This window comes from Pleurodeles waltl, chromosome 10 (genome assembly GCF_031143425.1).
Source record: "Pleurodeles waltl isolate 20211129_DDA chromosome 10, aPleWal1.hap1.20221129, whole genome shotgun sequence".
In the NCBI taxonomy this organism is placed as follows: Eukaryota; Metazoa; Chordata; class Amphibia; order Caudata; family Salamandridae; genus Pleurodeles; species Pleurodeles waltl.
Genome location: NC_090449.1, coordinates 205,739,114 through 205,760,123, shown reverse-complemented (window position 1 = coordinate 205,760,123; position 21,010 = coordinate 205,739,114). Strand labels below are relative to the sequence as shown.

At 41.4% G+C, this 21,010-nt stretch overlaps 1 protein-coding gene across 3 annotated transcripts in view; it reads right to left on the bottom strand.

The window, feature by feature from the left end:
• RRN3 (RRN3 homolog, RNA polymerase I transcription factor) overlaps window positions 1-20,996 on the bottom strand; it is a 418,208-nt gene extending 397,212 nt beyond the window's left edge. Inside the window, exon 1 of one of the 3 annotated variants that reach the window (XM_069210184.1) lies at window positions 20,860-20,996. The gene's annotated coding sequence lies outside the window, so the exon portion shown is untranslated. Of the gene's footprint in view, window positions 1-17,991; window positions 18,041-20,610; window positions 20,746-20,859 lie in introns of those variants that run through there. The other 2 variants (XM_069210185.1, XM_069210186.1) reach the window with 2 other exon arrangements.
• Between the last annotated feature and the right edge of the window lie 14 nt (window positions 20,997-21,010).

Genomic DNA, 21,010 nt, shown 5'->3' with positions numbered 1-21,010 from the left:
CATCATGTCAAATGCATTCACAATTTCCAGATTAAAAATGTGTTAGGTATCAAGGGGCATCAGAGGGAAAATATAATTAGTGAATGTCATATTTTCGACAATAACCAGTGAACCTAAGGGAATAAGTATTTGGAATTTAAACAGGAAAGTGTGTCACAATGCTTTGCCATTCCTCTCGCTAATTAGACAGATCCCAGAAAGTGTGGATAAATTATACCAAATCTGACCTTTCACTGACTACTTTAACAAATATGAATATTTCAATAAAAATGTAATGTGAGTAAGTTTCTAAAATTTTCACAGAGATCAAATAATTATTGGCAGCAATGGCACTTATGCAAAAGTCATACTTGAAACTAAAGCAGCCATATGTATTCAAGAAATTAATAATGAGACTACTAATCAATCAATCAGTAATTTGTTAAGCGCGCTACTCACCCGGTAGGGTCTCCAGGTGCTGCGGGAAGGGGTGGTGCTACTGCTCGAAGAACCAGGTCTAGAGGCGCCTCCTGAAGGTCGGGAGGTCCTGGGTCAGACGTAGGTTGATGGGGAGGGAGTTCCAGGTTTTGGCGGCAAGGTGGGAGAAGGATCTGCTGCCGATTGTGGTCCGGTGGATGCGGGGGACGGTTGCGAGGGCGAGGTTGGCGGAGCGGAGCAAGCGTGTCGGGATGTGGAAGTTGAGATGCTCGTTGAGGTAGGCAGGTCCGGCGTCGTGGAGAGCTTTGTGAGCGTGGATCAGGAGTTTGAAGATGATCCTTTTGTTGACGGGGAGCCAGTGGAGGTCTCTGAGGTGTTTTCGTGGCGGGGGAGGTTGAGGATGAGTCGTGCTGAGACGTTCTGGATGTGCTGAAGTTTCCTCTGGAGCTTGCCCGCTGTTCCGCGTAGAGAGCGCTGCCGTAGTCCAGTCTGCTGCTTAAGAAGGCGTGGGTGACCGTTCTTCTGGTTTCAACGGGGATCCATCTGAAGGTCTTGCGAAGCATGCAAAGGGTGTTAAAACATGAGGATGAGATGGCATTGACTTGCTGGGTCATAGAGAGCGATGAGTCCAGTATGAAGCTGAGGTTGTGTGCGTGGGTGGTGGGCGTTGGGGCAGACCCCAGAGTAGCAGGCCACCAGGAGTCCTCCCATGCTGATCTGCTGGAGCAGAAGATGATGATGATCTCGGTCTTCTCCGAGTTCAGTTTGAGCCGGCTTGCTTCCATCCAGTTGGCGATGGCGTGAAGTCCGGTGTGGAGGTTGGTCTTAGCGGTTGTGGGGTCCTTCATGAGAGAGAGGATGAGCCGAGTGTCGTCTACATAGGAGACGAAGTTGAGGCCGTGGGATCAGACAACGTTGGCGAGCGGTGCCACTATCTTATATGTTTCTCACAAGACAGGGATAGTTTTACACAAGACAGGGATAGTTTTACACTTGAAGCCAGCAAGTACGGGGCATTCGAGGTTTACTGTCACAAACTTTTTACACCCACCATTTTTATGGACTGGCCACAATCTTACCTTTGGCCACTGTAATTTTACTCATAATGTTGCAGCTTCAAAAATAACTTAGTAGACTTAAGAGTGAACCAAAAAAGTCTTGAAGAGGAACAACTTTCAGGACTGACATGAATCGCTTTTGAAAGGATATCAAGAAGGCAGTGATGCAAAGCAAAAGACCAATAATGATCAACCAAGGACTGAAGGTGCCACTAATGGTTCACTTAGACGTCTAGATGCTGATCTTCAAATAATAAATTAAACAGAAAATGTTGTTTCAGAACTAACATCATTAGCATTTACAAATTTGAAAGAAACATCGATCATACAAAGGAAAACATTACACACCAACATCTGCACAGGACTGGAGAGGAATTGAAAGACTCATGGGTGCCATGAAACCTTCCCAATGGCACAAACCTATTTCAGTTTTATAAAATTAATTAATTAAAATCAATAAGCAATAGGTAAATTGGACACAATGTGTTTGTTGATGTCAAAACAAGAGTTTGGAATTGTCCTCATTATCTCCATTTGAAAAGCCAGGTATTACTTGGGTCATCATTGTGGTCAAAATTGCAATAAATTCAATAAGGTATGAAACTTGTTCAGAACGAAAAGAAATAGCATTGTACAATATTTTAGAGAACAGCAAGATTTATTTTGTGGGTATAATTAATTTCAGATGCAATGTTTGAATCAATGTCAGACTGTATTATTAAATAAATGCAGCAGCTGATTCGAAACAATTGGCTTGCAAATGATTTACACTACATTAAAAATGCAATTCAAAAATTGTAGAGAGCAAATGCTCATTGACTAGGACACCAAAACAAATCATTAATGAGGTTTATAAACTTTTAAAACCTGACTCCTACTTATGGCTTTTTTGCAAAAACATGATGGCCTTTAACAGCAGTTTTAAGTTAGATGGGCGAGAGTGAACAAACTGAATGGTGTGGTTATGAAGCTTAAAAAGCTCTTGTATGTAAACACTGACAAGCAAGCCAGCAGTTTCATTATAACGGAAAGAAGATGTTCAGTAGCTGCATCCAACAAATATACATTGCATGTACTACAAAACACAGTAATTGCAAATAGTGAAGCCACCTGATTTTAACAAGACATTGAGTACTATCTTATATGTTTCTCACAAGACAGGGGTAGTTTTACACTTGAAGCCAGCAAGTACAGGGCTACTGATAGCTTTCAGTGCATTCTAGGTTTACTGTCACAAACTTTTTAAACCCACCATTTTTATGGACTGGCCACAATCTTACCTTTGGCCACAGTATAATGTTGCAGCTTAAAAAATAACCTAGTAGACTTAAGAGTGAACCAAAAAAGTCTTGAAGAGGAACAACTTTCAGGACTGACCCAGTACATGAATCGCTTTTGAAAGGATACCAAGAAGGCAGTGATGTAAAGCAAAAGACCAATAATGATCAACCAAGGACTGAAGGTATTTATATGGCATCAGCATTTCTGTTGAGAGTTGTGGTTTCAAATAAACTGTAAGATGTGCTGGCCTGTGAAAAGAATACATCCAAGTGCTTGATTCATCACTGAAGAATACCAACAAGGAGAACTGACTGGTCATAAACTGTGAGTAACTTGTAAATATTACGAATTAATGCATACAGCTGCAAGGCAGCTAACATAAATGAGGTGGAGTTTATGACTAATTGTGAGAAAATACCTCATTTTGACATGGTTACCCACCACTTCTTGCCTCGTATATGATGTAGCTTATATGTTGTTAGTGCACAGGGCCCCCGCTAACCAGGCTCCCTGGATCAGAGCTCTTTCCCTAAACTGTTGTGATGCACTGGCACAACTGGAGACACCTTTACTGACCCCTTAAGCCTAAGTAAATGGTACATAGATCCCCAGGGCAGGAGGTACTAAGGGTAGGCCCCTGAGGGCAGCACCACTGTTTGTGCCACCCTCTGGAGCCCTACATTCAGGTGCATTCAGCACTGCCATTGCAGGCTGAGTGTCCTGATGCAAAACTAAAATACAAACTCGACATAGCACACAGCCTGTGTTTCCTGTCCACTATACACTGCATGTACTAGGGGTAAGATACCCCTTTGGCAGCCCTTCCAGCCCTAAGGATGAGTGCACTATACAGCATGTGAGGACGAGGCTGCATGAGCAATATGGCCCCACTTCCTTGCCAAGCCTGGGACACAGTGAGTGAACAGAGCAGCCATTTTAATACATGTGCTGGACACTGGTCAATACGAGTTTCACAGCTGCATGATGGCCACTCTGAACCCTGGGTTGTTTGCTATCAAACAACTCAGAATGGTAAATCCAAACTGGTACCAGTGTTGGATTTAATATAAAATGTACCCAGGGGTCACCATAGAGGTGCCCCCTACAAAAGCTAACAACTCTGGCATAGTTGTTGGCCGGTCATATCCAGCCTGCCACCTCCAGACACAAACTTGTACCCCTTGGGTAAGAACCTCTGCCCTCTGAGATGTAGAACAAAGCCCTTCCTGGGTGGAGGTGCTAACACCCCCCTCTCACGAATGTGCACTGCCTTGTTGGTGAGCTTCAAAGGGCTTGCCGCCTTTGAAAATCCACCTCCGGGCCTGCGGCTAGCAGCAGAAGGCCGCCCCGTTGCAAACCCCCACTTTTGGCAGGAGCAATGGCAGGAAACTCAAAGAAACGACATGAGGAGTAGCCTTACCTAGCATGCACCACCCCTAATGTGTTGCATGTGAGGAGGACTCTCCATTTCATTTTCCTCCATCTTTGATGGAAGTAAAATAGCCAATCAGGTGTAGGGAAGTGACCCTTGCCCACAGGAAGTGGTCACTTAGAGGGTGTAGCCACCCTAAGGCAGATGACCCATTGGTCACTACCAGGTTCCCCACTAAAAAGCCCACTAAATATAGTATTTAGTGGGCATCCCTAGACCAAGATATCAGATTCGACTGACAGAAAAAGACCAGCACCAAGAAGATCCAAGGCACGAGAACTGTGGAGCTGGTGCATCAAAGAAAAGGCGCCAAGCCCTGTCTGCTGCACCCAGGACCAGATAATCACCGCTGAGGAGCAGCTGGACAACTGGAAAAAGTCTCAAGAACCCTAGAGGACCTATAGACTACGCAAATGGCCAGAGACGTCCCTCCAGAGTGGAGTTACCACTCTAAAACCACAAGGAACCAACAAGCTAGTGAGGTCCACTTCCCTGACCGGATGCTAACTTCGGAACCTGACACCACAGCCAGACCAAACTCCATACCGACGACTGAGAGGACAAACCATGCCAGTGTCCCAAATGTGGTGGCACTGCACCCTCTAGCAGCTGAACCGTACCAGTATCCTGGGTATTGGTCACCTGACATCGGACAACAAGAAAAACAGTCCACCCAGGACTAAAAAAGGACCAGAAGGAAGCCTCAGTCAAAGGATTTCAGAAACAACCCAGACCTCCCGCCAGAGTGCCATTGTTGTCCTGTAATTGACCCTTAAATTGACCTACCTCCTGCTTCTAAGAGCATGCTTGCGCACTGCTCCTGGCTCATCAATTCACTCTGCACCCGGCCACCCAGTGCCCTGCACCAAAGAACCAGCTGGGTCCTAAGGATCCCCCACCCCTTGTGACCTCCACACTCAGAGGGGACCCCTGCTTAAACCAGGAGCCTCCTGAACTTCTCCAGCTGGCACCATGTGCCCACCGACAACCACGACCAACCTGCCAAAAAAAAAAAGAACTTGGTAAACCTACTGTGTGATTTTATACGCATTCTTAAAAATGATCCTCTATTGATTCCTATAACTACACAAAAAATACAATTTTTATTAAACTTCAAAAATTCATATCTCAAAAAATACTTAACCAATTCTGACGATCTTGGTCTTAAAATGTATTTAAAAAATGTGCTGTATTTTTTATAAATTGGTCTCAAGCTATTCCTTTGAGTGTGTGAGTTGCAAGACTGAAGCTGTGAGTACAACAAATGCTTTGCACTTCTGCAAGATTTATCTAACTACTCGACCAAGCTATCATAATAGGTGGTCTAGTTTTTTCCCCTGTAAACCAACTTGTGGTTGCCTGAACTCCGTGCCCAGTGTGCCTAGCTTCGCACACTACATAAAAAGCCAGCCTTCTACACTAATAGAACAAGCTTTCACTACTATCTCAAGTTTAAACTGTGACCTGTTCATCCTTATAATAATGCTAAACCATATGATTTACAGAATACTATCGCAAAATAAATTTTACTTTATTATAAAATACCAAAATTGTGTGTGTAACATTTTTGTTTTTTTGGGGTGGGGCTCCCCAATATTACCTGCAGATATGCAATAAATTCTTAAAGAAATGTGTCTGATTCTAAACAGACCTGCTTCATAACATCATAAGTCAGTGAGAAGAGTGTGAAGAGTAAGAAACATCTGTATGTTTTCCTATTCTCCAAAAAAGTAAGTTTCTTTTAGATTTGGGTAACTACCAATTGTGATCCCCAAATTATTGTGGTTTTCAACACCACGTCTCCTTTGAAAGGAACAAAAGCAAATTTCAAGCAGTTTTGCTGACCATCATAAATGAGGTGCTACTCAAGTCCACGCACACAACACCCATGGAACACACATCTAGGCCAGGGGTCTTCAAACTGGGGGAAAGGAATATGAACAGAGAGGAGGGTGAGGAGCAAATGATATGTTGTCGGGGGAGAGAAGGAGTGTTAGGAGAGTGGTAGAATTGAAGAGAGAGCAGTGTGATGGATGGAGAGGGTGATGGGAAAAGGCGATACTAGTGGGAGGAAGGAAGAGAACAGGAAAGCGGAGAGAACATGCCAGTCACTATTTAGTTAAGACTGTTCAGCTTTAAGGCACTCACATGAACTGTATGTTTCTCTGTGTTTCTCCTAAAATACATTCTGCTCAAGGATCTGACAGTCAAGAATTGGTTGAAAAGTTAGGCCCAAATGAAAAGTCCGGTTGTCAACTTAAGTAGCTGTACCGTTGGCACAGTGGGCAGCTACTGGTAGAAACAGGCCCACATTTGAAGTCTGGTCGCTTCTGCTCAGCTTGCCAAATATGAATGCTCTTCTAATTGTTATTGCGCTTACGTGGAGTAAATGTACACCTGTTGGCATGTTCTACAATCTTAAAAAATAGTTGCACATGTCATTACTATCTCTTTAAAAATGTTATAGCCCCAAAGTCTTTGGAGATCGTCTGCGTGCTCATGAGCAAACTCTATATAATTCAGGGAGTGGCGTTTCCGCTGTTCAAAATGTTGAGAGACGCCAGTGAAGAACAGGTATAAGGCAGCAATATTTCAAAGTCTAATTATGCACACCCAGGCACCCACTCAAGCAGAAACCACGTATACGAAAGTAGCTTAGGTTTCCTTTATGTACACAAAATTGTTACCCCATATGCAGGAGCAGTGAAGGTAAGGCTGACAGAAGAGAGTGAGGTGAAGTGAGTCAAGGCGCAGATCTAAAGAGCGGATGCTGAAGCGGGGGAGATTTATAGATAGAAGAGTGAAGTGAGAGGGACGATGGGGAAGCAAAGAGAGAGAATAATGAGGAAGATGGTAGAGAGAGACTGGTGAGGTAGAAATTAAGAGGAGTGAGAGGTAGACAGAAGAGGGCAGCAGAGAGATGGATGACGTGGCGACATTGTGAAAAGATACGAGGTGATGGATTCCAGGATTTAATTCATTAATTGGCAAACAGGTACAAAGCAATTCATATGCGGCAGCAACCGCGATCACGACCGCTCGCCACAACCTCCCGTTACTCCCAACCGCCACCAACGTTCCATCTCCCCGTCACACCGCCGCGCGCACTATCTACTCCACGCGCACCATCTACTCCAATCCCACACACCTTCCCCCCCAATAAAAAAAAAAAAACAGTAACAATATACAATATGGCAAAACAGGGACACATAACTTGCATAACCAAAAACTAACTGCACAAGAATCTTAACAATAATAACTCACAACAAATAAAAGAAATATACATATAGACCTATCTCAATCCGTTACATAGTCATTAAGATATATTGGGGCTCTTCTATCTCTCGCACCACAACGAACATCTTCCTCCACATTTACATGGGTCTCACGAGAACCCAAGGCCTTAACAGGGGAAGCACATTAATTCCCAAGCAGATACCCACTACACTCATCTAAACTTTCATTACCATGTTTAACATCAGTATCCTCCTCTTACAAATCGATATGCGTCTTACATTCCACACTTTCCCATCGTCCAATTTCACTGCATTTCTCAAAATCTTAACAATTTTTCTAGGCTCGGACCACTGAGGTTTACCTTTCTCAACGATTCCCGGTGTTTTGACACGGACACTTTGCCCCACAACCAATTCATCCGAACTAGATCTGGTATCATGGTCCAATTTGGTACGCAATTGATACTCTAATACCTTGTCCCTCATCACATTATCACAGACTACACCGAATTTCGCTCTATTCCTTTCCATTAACAACCATGGAACCAACCCGGTGGATGGCTTCCTTCCTCTAAATAACTCGAAAGGTATCTTTCCAGTCACAGAATGTGGCGACGTCCTATAAGATGTGAGCATCTCTCTTATAGCCAGTTTCCACGGAATACCTGATTTACAAGCCAATTGTATAGTCTCCTTAACCACTCTATTAAACCTTTCAACTTGGCCATTAGAAGGATTATATAGAGCTACGCTGATGTGTTTAATACCTTTCCTTTCCAGAAATGCAGTCATTCTCTTAGATGTAAACTGTACACCATTATCTGACACAAGTGCTTCAGGAACACCTTCCCTAGCAAATATATTTTCCAAAAATTCAATCACACTTTCAGTAGTAATCTTGCTCACAAATTCAACCTCCAGCCATTTCGAAAAATAGTCAACCAAAACAATAGCATATGCCTTTTCCATAGGTAATGTAGAAAACGGCCCCATAATGTCAATACCCAGTTTCCGCCAAGGTCTATCAGGTAATTTCGACTGGTAACAAGGGAGCAGAACATGGCTTTGCACACTTGTCACTTCGAGCACAAATAGAACAATTTCTCACATACCTGTCAACCATAGCATCCAAACCCGGCCACCAGAAAAATTACTTCACCTGCCTTTTGTTCCTTGACATTCCACCATGACCAACATGACTCCTACTTACAATAATCTCACGCACACCCTTCGTAGGAATTATTCTGTCCCCCCTTAAAACCACATTGCTTTCTAAACTCAATTCATCTTTTAGTTTCCATAAAGATGCATTCTCACCACACAAAAATCGCTCACAAGGCCAACCACTGATAATATATTTTCTTACCATTTGCAAATCTTTATCCTTCATCATTTCCTTTTCCAATTTACATTCAGATAACACAAATTGATAAGATGCATTATACGATTCCAAACCTGACAAAACATCCTCATATGTGTATGCAACATCACACTCAATATCAACACATTCGTGATCAATAGGCAAACAGGATAAACCATCAGCAATATTGTTGTTTCTACCCGGAACATACATTGTTTCAAAAAAATACATTTGCAACTTAGAAGCTAGCCTCGCTAATCTTAGTGATAAATTCTTTCCACCTCCCGGTTGTCAAATATTGACCAAGGGTTTATGAGCTGTACATAGTTTGAATTTCTTCCCCCATACATACATTCGAAACCTTTCAACAGCCCATGAAGCTGCTAACAATTCCTTTTCAATTACAGAGTAATTTCTCTCAGATTGCGTTAATGTACGTGAAGCATAGGCTACAATCCATTTCTTGTGTCTATTACTTTGTGATAACACTGCACCAATCCCGTAATTACTAGCATCTACTGCAATCATGCAATCTGCATTGGTCTCAAAAGGTTTAAGGCATGGAGCTTGAACAATTTCATGCTTGATAGAATCGAAACATTCCGCTTGTTACTGCCCCCAAATAAACAGAACATTCTTCTTCAATAATCTTCTTATGATCTCAACTTTAGTCGCGTAGTTTTCTATGAATCTCGAATAAAATTCAGTAAGTCCCAAAAATGACATTAGTTGTTCTTTGCATTTCGGCTCAGGTGCATCAACAATAGCCTTCATATGACTTACTTTGGGACGAATACCCTCACGGGAAATAATGTCGCCTAAATACTCCACTTGCATTTGACCAAATTTGCATTTATCTTTCCAAACAGTCAATCCATTTTCATTTAGTATCTTCAAAACCTCCATCAACACACTATCATGTTCCAATCTGTCACGCCCATATATCAAAATATCGTCCTGAAAAACTTTAGCATTAGCACCTTGCTAAAAATGTTGTTCATTTCTCTTTGGAAAACAGCAGACGCGCTTGCCAGGCCGAAAGGCATCCTTTTGTATTGAAAAGCACCCTCGGACGTTATAAATGCTGTAAAATGTTTTGAACCCTCATCTAATTCAATTTGGTGGTAAGCACTAGATAAATCGATGGTAGAAAAAATAGTAGCCTGACATACTGATGATACTAATTCCTGCAAATTTGGTAAGGGAAAAGTATCCACCCAAATAGCATCATTCAGAGATCTCAAACCAACACATAATCTTAGCTCCCCAGTGCTCTTAAGGGACAAAACCACCGGAGAAATCCAGTCCGAGCTTTCAATTGGTTCAATGATATTCTTTTGACACAAGTCCTTCAGCAAATCTTTAAGTTTAGATCTATAATGCACTGGAACATTCCGTAATGTGTGCCTCACTGGACTAGCATTTTCTTTTAATATGATCCTGTGTTTGAAATTCTTCAGTTTACCCAAAGACTTTGAAAAGACTGTCGGAAAGCACTCGTCCAGCTCATCATATTGCAGAGCACCTTGGAAATCATAATCCATTACACCATACACAGGAGACATTTTCGTAGAATCAATTTTGATACCCAGCTCCTTAATATGTGGCCATCCTAAAACCGTCTGACCCTTCTCAGCAATGTACAACCTTCCCTTACACCGCTTACCCCCAAACTTAATGCATACATTTGTATATCCAACCATAGAAATTCTATGACCAGTAGAACTTCCAGGGTTGACATCTGTGGGTAATAGGTTTCTGTCCGGCCACAATTCCTCAAAAACACTCACACACATAATGGCGAACCATGCACACGAGTCCACCATTGCAGTAACTTCAATATCATCAATGCTCAATTTGCAAGTCGGTAACCCAGAGGATTGCAGTGGTAAAATATTATCGTCTTCGGATGACACACTTAAAACTAAATTCTGAAAATTGGTGGAGTCAAAACCCTCTTGAGCTGCAACACAACTCACACTCTTCACATTCATACCACTCTTACACACTTTGCCAAAATGGCCAATCTTTTTACACAAATTACAAATCTTATTAAGTGCAGAACACTTTTTGGAATGAGCAAGATGATCTCCAGCCCCACATCAGTAACAATTTTTTGTATTGTTCTTTTTCCATTCACTTTTTTTTTCCATCCCTTTAGATTCTTTCGTCACAGAACTGACAGCAATAGCCTCAGGGTCCAAGTCAGAAGTATTTTTCCTCACAGTTCGGATGCATTTTTCAGACACTTCCATCGTACGTGCTACATCAATGGCTCCTTTTAACGTCAATTCACTGCCACATGACCATAATTTCTCCTGAATTTTACGAGATTTTGTTTTCATTAGGATTTGATATTGCAAAACCTGGTCATAAGAAATTGGTTCAAAATTGCAAGTAACAGCTAAACCTCTGAGAGCAGCAACAAATTGATCTATAGTCTCATCATCATGCTGAGTTCTGGAGTAAAAATTGTAGCGTTCCAGAACTACATTAATCTTCCTGCCATATCGATCATGAAGTTTCTTCTTTGCAAGTTGATAAACATCCACATTTCCCACATTGTCTATTGGAGGTAAATTCTTAAATTCTCTTAAGCCAACCGCACCTAATCTATGTTTCAACAAGGCCAAATGTCTGTCAGGCGTGCATTCTTGATCTTCTAAAACATCCACATAGGCTTCAAATAAGTCAATCCATAACTCCCATTGAATAGGAGGCTCACCAGGCTCCGCAAGAAAAAATGGTGGAGGTTGGATGCTTGACATTATATTACAGCTCAACAACTAGGAATAATGAAAAGAGGCAGTATGAACATGAACAGTCTAAAAATACTACTGCCAATAATGTACACTTCGCAAAAATTCATGCAGTGTCCTAAAAAAAAATGCCAATTTTGCAAGCATTAACTGAAGGAGGAAAATATATATATATATATATATACTTCCAAAATGGCAGCCGAAAACACCACTATTGTGCATCATCAGGGTTACGCACTAGATGTTTAAAGAATCTCACAAAATAGCAAAAAGGTTAAAAGTACTTCCAAAATGGCCACCGAAAATGCCACTCATGCGTCATCAAGGTTACATACTAGACGTTTAAACAATCTAAAAAAATAACAGATTGAAATTCACTTGCGCAGCAGGAAACGAGCCACTGGTACAGGAGATGCGTTGTTACAAAATTCTCCAATGTTGTACAGAAAACGATTGCTGACGCTTAAAGAACTTCAGGAACTTCTTCCCGCTTGTCACCAATGTGAAAAGATACGCGGTGATGGATTCCAGGATTTAATTCTTTAATTAGCAAACAGGTACAAAGCAATTCATATGCGGAAGCAACCGCGATCACGACCGCTCGCCACAACCTCCTGTTACTCCCAACCGCCACCCACGTTCCATCTCCCCAGTCACCACACCGCTGCGCGCACTATCTACTCCACACGCACCATCTACTCCACGCGCACCATCTACTCCACGCGCACCATCTACTCCACGCGCACCATTTACTCCACGCGCACCATCTACTCCAATCCCACAGACATCTTGCAAACACGAGAGATGCTAGGTAACTCCATTACATGGCTATAGGTATACACATAATTGTTGGGTAGACATAAATGGGGGTACAATTAGGGGGTAACAGTATGTATAGGTAGGAGTAAAAACGAATAGGCATAAAAAGTATCACAAGTATGAGGAACAGAGTTGAGAGCAATTAGAATTCGGAGCAGAGGTTGGATTACGTAGGAGTAGGTTAAAAAGAGTGAAAGAACACGACTAAGTATGAGTTACAGTAGAAATTAGATTAAGAACAAGCGTAACAGTTGCAGTAGGTGAAAACAGCAGAAGTAATAAAATGCATAAGCTAGAGTAAAAGAAGATACAAATAGGAAGAGTAGACGTAAGACTAGGAACACCAATCAGTAAAAGCTAGAATAAGTAACGTAGAAGTTACTGTTTGGGTACACCGAGATAAGAGTTGGGAAAAGTAAGAAAATGCAAGATACAGAACTACGAGTAGGCAGGTATATGTAGGTGTAAAATCGAATAAGGAGGAGTAAGTAAGAACACGCGTAAACAGACGCGAGCAGCGTAAATAAGAGTACGACAGAGAAATAAATGTGATCGTATCCAGATTTACTACAGGGAACTGACAATCACAGACAAAAACTTAACATATTTACACCATAACATTTATTGTGTTCGGTTCCGGAATAGCTGGCGCCTGATACTCCACAACATTTAAGAATAAAACATCACATAATTGTGTTCAGTTGGCTGAATCAAGTTGTGCGGGCTGCACGCACGTGAATGCTTCTAAATATCCAACATCAAGCACGTTCTCTAATAATGTTACAGGAACTTTAGGTTTGGAATGCACAATTTCGAAAATGCATTTTCCGAAATATTTGAAAATACACTTTTTGGGAAGATCAGCCCAACTGAACGGTGGAAAGTAACCCCTTTTCACAACTTACAGTGACTGTCCGTGGATTCTGCTTGTCTGCCGTCCGTTGTTGATCTCTTTGACGGATATCAGTTTTTCGTGTTTATGTTTTAGCGCTTCTGGGTCTCAAAACAACGAATCCCAAGGCTGAACGCATTCTAGAGTTGCCTGAGAGTGATTGGCACTGTAATTTGTATAGCGACCTAGGATTGGAGCATTGAGACATTTTAGCCAATCCCAGTTCCCCTTTCCAAATCAGGAAGTTTAAATTGATGCGTGGTTATCAGAGTTGTTCTATTCTGTGTGTGTGCTGTAGAGCTTCGGTGACTGGTGTTTAATTGAAAAAAGCTGGTCACGGGATAGGCGAAAATACCCTCCTGGGCGCCCGTGGGCAAAGTTAGGAAAGGTTGCTTCCTCTTGGCGCTCAAGAAACTTATAGAGAAGGATGGAGGTGGCAGCGCGGAGTAGGGTCCCCCGTGGTAGAGTGAGCGTTCATTGGATCCCGTCACGGCCTGTTTATGACTGATGACCCTTAAAAAGGCCCAAACGCTATGTGCGCGGCACCCGTAGACGAGTAACATTCTTCATATTACCCACACCCCAAGGAGCTTTGATGCTCTAATACAGGATATTTTTCTTTTCTTGAGTTACACTAAGTACAGATTCCTATTCCGCTTATTTGGTTTCTACAAATACATTTCATGTACAATGTCTAATTCGGTAAGCGGTAATGGTATTTGGATACTATTTTGACAAATGAAAAAATGGTCCTCTGGTTTTTAATTTTGACTAATGGCGAACAGGAGTTTTCATACTGGAGAGTTTTGTGAAGAGCACGTTTTGCAAAGTAAACCGATAAATTCTATAAAGGGCACGTGTGCTCAACAGAAGGTGTTAGGCAAAGATGGACTTGGAGCGGAAAAGTCAGTGAATACAATAGTGAGTACAATTTGCTAAAACGGTGCAGCACAGAATTCCAGTATTGTATTGTATTGTATTGTAATCGTATTTATATAGAGCTTACTACCCCTGACGAGGCGTCGAAGCGCTTTTCGATGAGTAGCACGCTACTCCGGAACCCAACAAGAATTAGTGATGGATTAGTATCATTTAATAATGAGTACAGTTTTAGTATTATTATGAGTTAATTTGAGCCGCGGATATGAGAGTTTGTTAGTTATATTGACTGGAGTAATGGAGGGGTGGAGGAGGAAAGAAATCCAGCAGTGTTAATTGGGAGTATATCCTTCATTTACTCAATCCAAAGGCTTGGGATGAATAAAGGGGGGCGGAGGGGGGAAGAGTATGTGGAAGGGTTAGGGAGAGCATAGTAGCAGGGTGAGATGAATGCAGGAGAATTTAGTAGGGTTGTGTGGGAGGTCACAGAGGTAGAGTGAGGTTTGGTGAGTTAGATGTGGAGGTGGAGGGAAGAGCTTAGGCAGAGATATTTAGGAGATGAAAGTGGTCGAAGGGATTTGGGATGAATCAGAGTGAGAATGGAGGATAGTTTGATAGAGACATGACATAAGAGTGATGAAAAATGAGAGCAGAAATTCATAGATATCTAGTATAACAACCCAAAAACCAGGAGCCATGCAATGATCCACAAACATGCCAAGCACAGAAACAACATATACACATACATATATATATATATATATATATATATTTATACACACATGAATACACATACAATACATAATTAGAATCATGGGTAAAAAATACTTAGTCAGACAGGTTTAAAAGAGTGTGTGTGTATTTTATTGTTATGACAGTAGCAATACATATTTTCCAAAGAAACTATAAATAAATAGAAATATACATATAATCTGAAAAAATATGTATCCACATAGGCATATGCAGTTCATAGTTGTTTGAAAAAGGTGGTTATGAAGAAAAGAGCCAACTCTTGAGTAGTTTTCTGAAAACAAGAGAGTTATCTGTGGCTCTTATAGTTGGGGGTAATGAATTCCATAGTTTGGCTGCTTGGACGGAGAAGGATGTACCACCTACAGTCTTTTTCTTGTATGGTGGTGTTCTAAGGCGGAGTGCCAGTCTTGAGCGGAGGGTTCTTTGTTGGATGTATTTGGTAATTTTCTTTCTGATAAAAAGCGGTCCCGTTCCATGTATAGCTTTGTGGGTGATACAAAGCAGTTTGAAAGTGCATCTTCTGGCAACGGGTAACCAGTGTAGTGCTCTCAAGGCAGGGGAGATGTGGGCTTGCGGCTTTATATGTAGTAGTAGCCTGGCTGCGGAATTCTGGATACGTTGTAGTTTTTTCAAAACAGATAGAGATGATCCATGGTAGAGGCTATTGGCATAATCCAGTTTGGATTTTGTTTCCGCTTTGGCCATTAACCCTGTTACGTGGATAATGGTTGATGCGCTTGACTGCGAGCAAACTTTTTTTCCTTTCGTGTCTCTCCTTCATGGACCACAGTTTATTTGGCTTTGTTCAGGTGTTATGATGCAGTGAAAGACAACCATGGGTGATGTTCGTGCATTCACCATGATTACCTTTGAGTACAGTTGTAAACAAAGGCTGTGAGTGTGGCAGGACTGCCCCTGCTGCACTTCGGACTAGCTAAGATTGGACTGTGCCTACAGCTCCTGGAAGAGTTGAATCCCGACCAACTCAGCAGTAACTCCAAGGATCAGTAGCCTGATCTCATGCAACCAGTTCCAGGAACACAAAGCCAAAGTTGCCAGAGTTGCAAAGTTAGTAGTCACTGCAGAAGTTTTGCTGCTACCAGTCATCGGGCACCCAGAGGACAAATCCAAGATAACCGGTGTCTGTGGACCCCAGGAATATTACCCAGGACCGGACTCCTTGTACCCATGGAACATTAGCCTCCACCAACAGATTTTGCCCCGACCGCAGGGCAGACTGACCAGTAGCCCATCAGCTGGCTGGCTTCTGTAATAGAGGACTTTGAGACCCAAACCTCTGCCTCACTTCACCACAAAGGCAATCACCGCAAACTGTTTTGAGACGCAACAATAAATTTGCATATGAAGAAATGAATTAATCACCTTTTTAAATACTGCAAGTTGCAAAGTTCAGCAATTGTGTACTCTGTATTCAATTTTGCATTTATTTTAACACAAACATGCTTCAATATGGGTATAAACAGCCATCAATCTTCATAAGTAAGTTTTGTTGTCCATACAATATCATATTTGTTCATGGCATCACAACCTATTGAAGTCACAGTTTCGATAGGTTGGTGGTTATACATTAGAATTTCCAATATATAATCTACTAGTCAGGTCGCCATTCACAAGAACACATATCAAGTGTATCAGGTTATTCAACTGCTCAAGTATCAGCTTCAGGTACTGTCCATTTATGAGTTTGGCTCTAACAATACTGGTGTCGACATGTTTCTGCCTGCATGATTTATTGCCTTATCAGGACTTATGGCTGATAAGTTTTTAGATTCTGGAATTACCTATCAATTTAAATACATAATCAACTAAACGTAATGTATTTACACTAGATAAAAAACCTTCCACCTATAAGTCACCATTATTGAACATGTATATCTCAAATCAATGGTGCATATCTGCATGCTTTGATCCACCAAAGCATGCAAACACTTAAAAGTAGTGTGTGTCTTAGTGAATGGTGACCTGACTAGTGGACTACATCCTAGAAATTCTAGTGTACATTCTAATGTATCAGTGGACATTTTAGTCTCAAACACAGTTTATAGTGTTTGTTAAAGTGTCTGTTTATAAGTTATTGGTCATGTTTCTTAATTTTGTTGGGTTACAATGCTCCAATGGCTCGTTAACTGTTCAAAGTATCCTTTCCTGCCGAATCAGGTCACCAAAGTTGGCCTGGAGTTGACAAGCTAAGTTTTACAAACTTTTCAAAAGTTTACAAAAACTTTGTTGGCAGTTAAAAAAAAAAAAGTTATTACTTGTAAAATCTGCTTCTCCAGAACGCTCTGGTCAATTTTGATGCTTAAGGTCCTTCTAAATAAAAATAATTTTAAAAAGTATAAAAACCAAATCTATTTTTAATTGGTGTCTCGTATCTTATGAGGCATGTAACTTATTCTTGCGAGGGTACTGCACAGTAGGGTCTCATAACCATACTGTATAGTGCACTCAAATACTCATAGGGTGTAGCTGTGAACAGTTTGCAGAGTAGGCTAGACCCTGAGACCCAGAGCTAAGGAACAGCAGGCCCAGCAGTCTGCAAAAGGATTTGATGCATGGGCAGGGTAAGGGAAACATTAAACAAGAAATGAACAGTGAACCAAAAATGTAGGCTAAATTTGTAGGTACCCACTCTATCTACAACTGCCCATCCAGCTCTTTCTTTTTTTGTTTTTGTTCTCTCTACAACCTCTACCACAGTACACACAAGCAGAATCCTGACTTGTTCTGTGTCCAAGTTCAGAACTTTGGGGGTCCAGGGTCTGAAAGCAGCTTTCATTCTGAGAACAAGTCTAGTGGGTAAAAACCTTTGAACCCTGGCACTTCTTTTACAATATACTACCTGTAATACTTAGAAGATAAGTTGCCAATTTAAATATACTTCCCAAAAGAAATACACATTGCCACCATTTTTTTTAAGACTATTTAGGGAAAGTGAAAGACCAGATTACCACTGGTGACAGCAAACCTTGTATGCAACACAAAGTTCACCATCTGGTATTTCTTTTTTAATTTTTCTTGATCCCAAAAAGTGACAGTGTGGGAGACTACTCCCCTACACCTCCTAAAAAGAAAAATTGTGCGTACAGCTCATTTTTACAAACTGAGCACGGGATAAGGTACTCCACAGCCTGCCGGTTCACACCAAAGAGCTTCTACCTATGCAGGTTCTTTTGAAAGGTGGGACGATTAGCGTAGTGCCATTCTTTATTGCAGGGCACCTGGAATTATAAAGAAGCAAATTATGCAGCAGAATGGACTAAAATTAGGGGCAAGAAAAGGCAGATTATGAGACATTATTACATCTTTATTCTGTCATTTTTATGCTTCACATGGTCTGGGCATAGGTTTCATTTCATCATAAACAGTTTAACATCCATATATGGCATGAGTACTCAAACATTTTCCCAGGGGTCGAAAAGTTTGGTCTGTGATGTGATTGAGGGCCATATTGATGTCAGCAGGGCCGCAGTCAGATTTTGGGAGGCAGGAGTAAGGTGCAGGTGGGGGGGGGGGGGGAAAGCAAAGCATATACATTTAGTGGCTGAGTTGCACAATATGAAACACGAAAACCTGGGAATATTCCCAGCTTCCCCACTTATCCAAACGATTTGCTCCTAAGCAATTGCTCTAGTTCACTTGCGCATAAGGACTTCGAAATATATGGCTTCAGGGTGTGCACTGTACAAAACCTTCTCCTGGGTTTAATTTAATGATATAGAATGTTGCTCAATTATATGAAGAACCCAGGCCATCCACATAGCGCAATTAACATCTGACTTGCCTCTTAGTTCACTATTAGCATTGTTGTCAGGGTAGAGGGAAGAATTACAGCTGTATTAAAGTAAAAAGGTTCCACATGCGGCGGAAAGACCCTTTTTGAATTCTGAAACTATAAACTATTTTATCATTTTATTTTTGGGGGGGGGGGGGGGGGGATTCCCCAAAACACGTTTTTCCCCATTCATTTTTCCATAGGGATTTTGAATAGCACTTGTGCTAAAACTACTGGACAGAATTACACCAAGTTTAGCAGGAAGTTAGGCCCTGGTCCATAAAGAGTTTTTTAAACTTTTTATTTTGGTGTAATACTGTTGGGCAGTTCTTGAGAAATTAAGGGGGAAAAAATGTGTATATCTAGGGACGTAAAGATTTCATGACCCGTGCCGATCTCATGCAGAGATCTGATTGGCTAATAACACTTTAACAACAGAAGCTGTTGAGCGTTGTCAGCCATCTTGTGACTGCTTCAGCAAAAGAGCCCCCCGGCTAAAAAGCATTTTTTAAAGTTTAAAGTGGAAACATGGTGGATCTGCAACTCCGCTCATAAAAATCTATTTTAAAAAAAAAACACTGTACCACGCTTTGGTAGTTTAATGCCCCTGAGTAAACCAAGTCCTGGGGGCAAAGAAAGAAACAAAAAAAGACAAAGGTGGGCGTGAACAGGACCACCATCACTTCGGGGAAAAATACATTGTATTTGTGGGGGTGCTGCCTCAGGAATTACGTTTCCAATTATACCTTTTAGCAGCATGATAAGAGAAACTGCTTCAGGTCCACAGACAAAGTGCTCAGGCTCTGTATTGTAAAAGGCTAACCAACAGCTACCCCCTAAGAATCGTGTAATTAACTTATTGAGTTGGGAGGGGGGGGGGCTCCAAACCTAGTTTGTAAATCTGAACATCACTTCTATTGAAATTGAATATGTAGAGTTCTACTAAAGTGAGGATTTGCTCTTTTATTGTATTAAAGCTTCTGTGAATTAGCCCAGGAGCAAAACAGAATAAGATGAACACAAAAGTCTCAATTCCATCATCTTATCTTCACAGACCCTGCCTTTGCCATGCTACAGTACAAAACACTATGTACACTGGAACAGACGTAGTCATGAAATAAGGATCATTCTTGAAACTAGTAACAAAGATACCGATCCCACACTCCTTTAACACTAAGGCAAAACTGCTCGACTCCAAACACATTGATTGGATCTCTATGCAACCAGGCCCATTACTGTGTTTAGAAACTGAAAAGTATCAAATCAGTATTTCAGCCATCATTTATTTTCCTCTTCTTGAGGAGACATGAAGAGTTGATCATATGCATCAGTGTTGGCAATGCACCATAAAAAGGCATTGAATGTATCTTCTAGAAAGATAAGAACGTGGTGCGTTGCCAATAAGTGAAAAGACCTCCATGTGGCGTTATTCCAGTAATTAACTACTTGAGCAAGATAAAAAAAAAAAAAAAAAAAAAAAAACACACACATATATATATATAGCCATCTAAAACCTTGTTCGGAGCCTCCCCCCACGCGGGATGGAAGACGGCAGCCACAATAACCACAGACCTTTATTGCGCGACGAAATAAACGGGACAAAAAAATAAAATAGAAACGTTAGGCGAGTGGGTTGGGGAGAAAGGACTTTAGGGACGTGCCACTGGGTCAAGTGTAAAAACAGAAAAGTCTTCCTATTCCTTTGTTTTTGTAACAGGCTGGCGGAACATATCACAAAATGTGTGCAAGCAACGGCAATGAGCTAATAAAAATGCAGTTTATCTACGTGCTGAATGGAATGTCCACGCGAACAAGTTAAGTCTCTACATATACATTCCTGCAAATGGTATTATGTAGTTGCGTTCTTGGGAAGGTCATCTCGAAACCAATGTGTTAAAAACAAACAAAAATAAATAAAAAAAATACACCACCTTTGGAAAACCGACTGAGCTGTTGGAGTACTTTTCAACAACACTTTTTTTTAGACAGGAGACTAAGAGTCAATCATCTGGCCGAATGACATGTCAGACTAAACACCGGCTCCGCACTGTGACGCCCGGCTCGTCTCGATTACACAAACGCTTTCCGACTGAGACCTTTAATACAACGAGTACAAAAAAAAAAAACAGAAGTAAGCCACTAGAGAACCTCCACCGAGTGGAGCATAACTACGCTCTCACCAAGACTCTGGGTCGCGGTGTTTAAAGTAAAGGCTCACGACATGGTGCCTCGCCACACCATATCTGAAGATCCCGAGACCTTCCCGATAATCAAATATGATTTATAAGCCTTCACGGAACCGGAAACGAAGGCCAGATCCACATCCGGTGT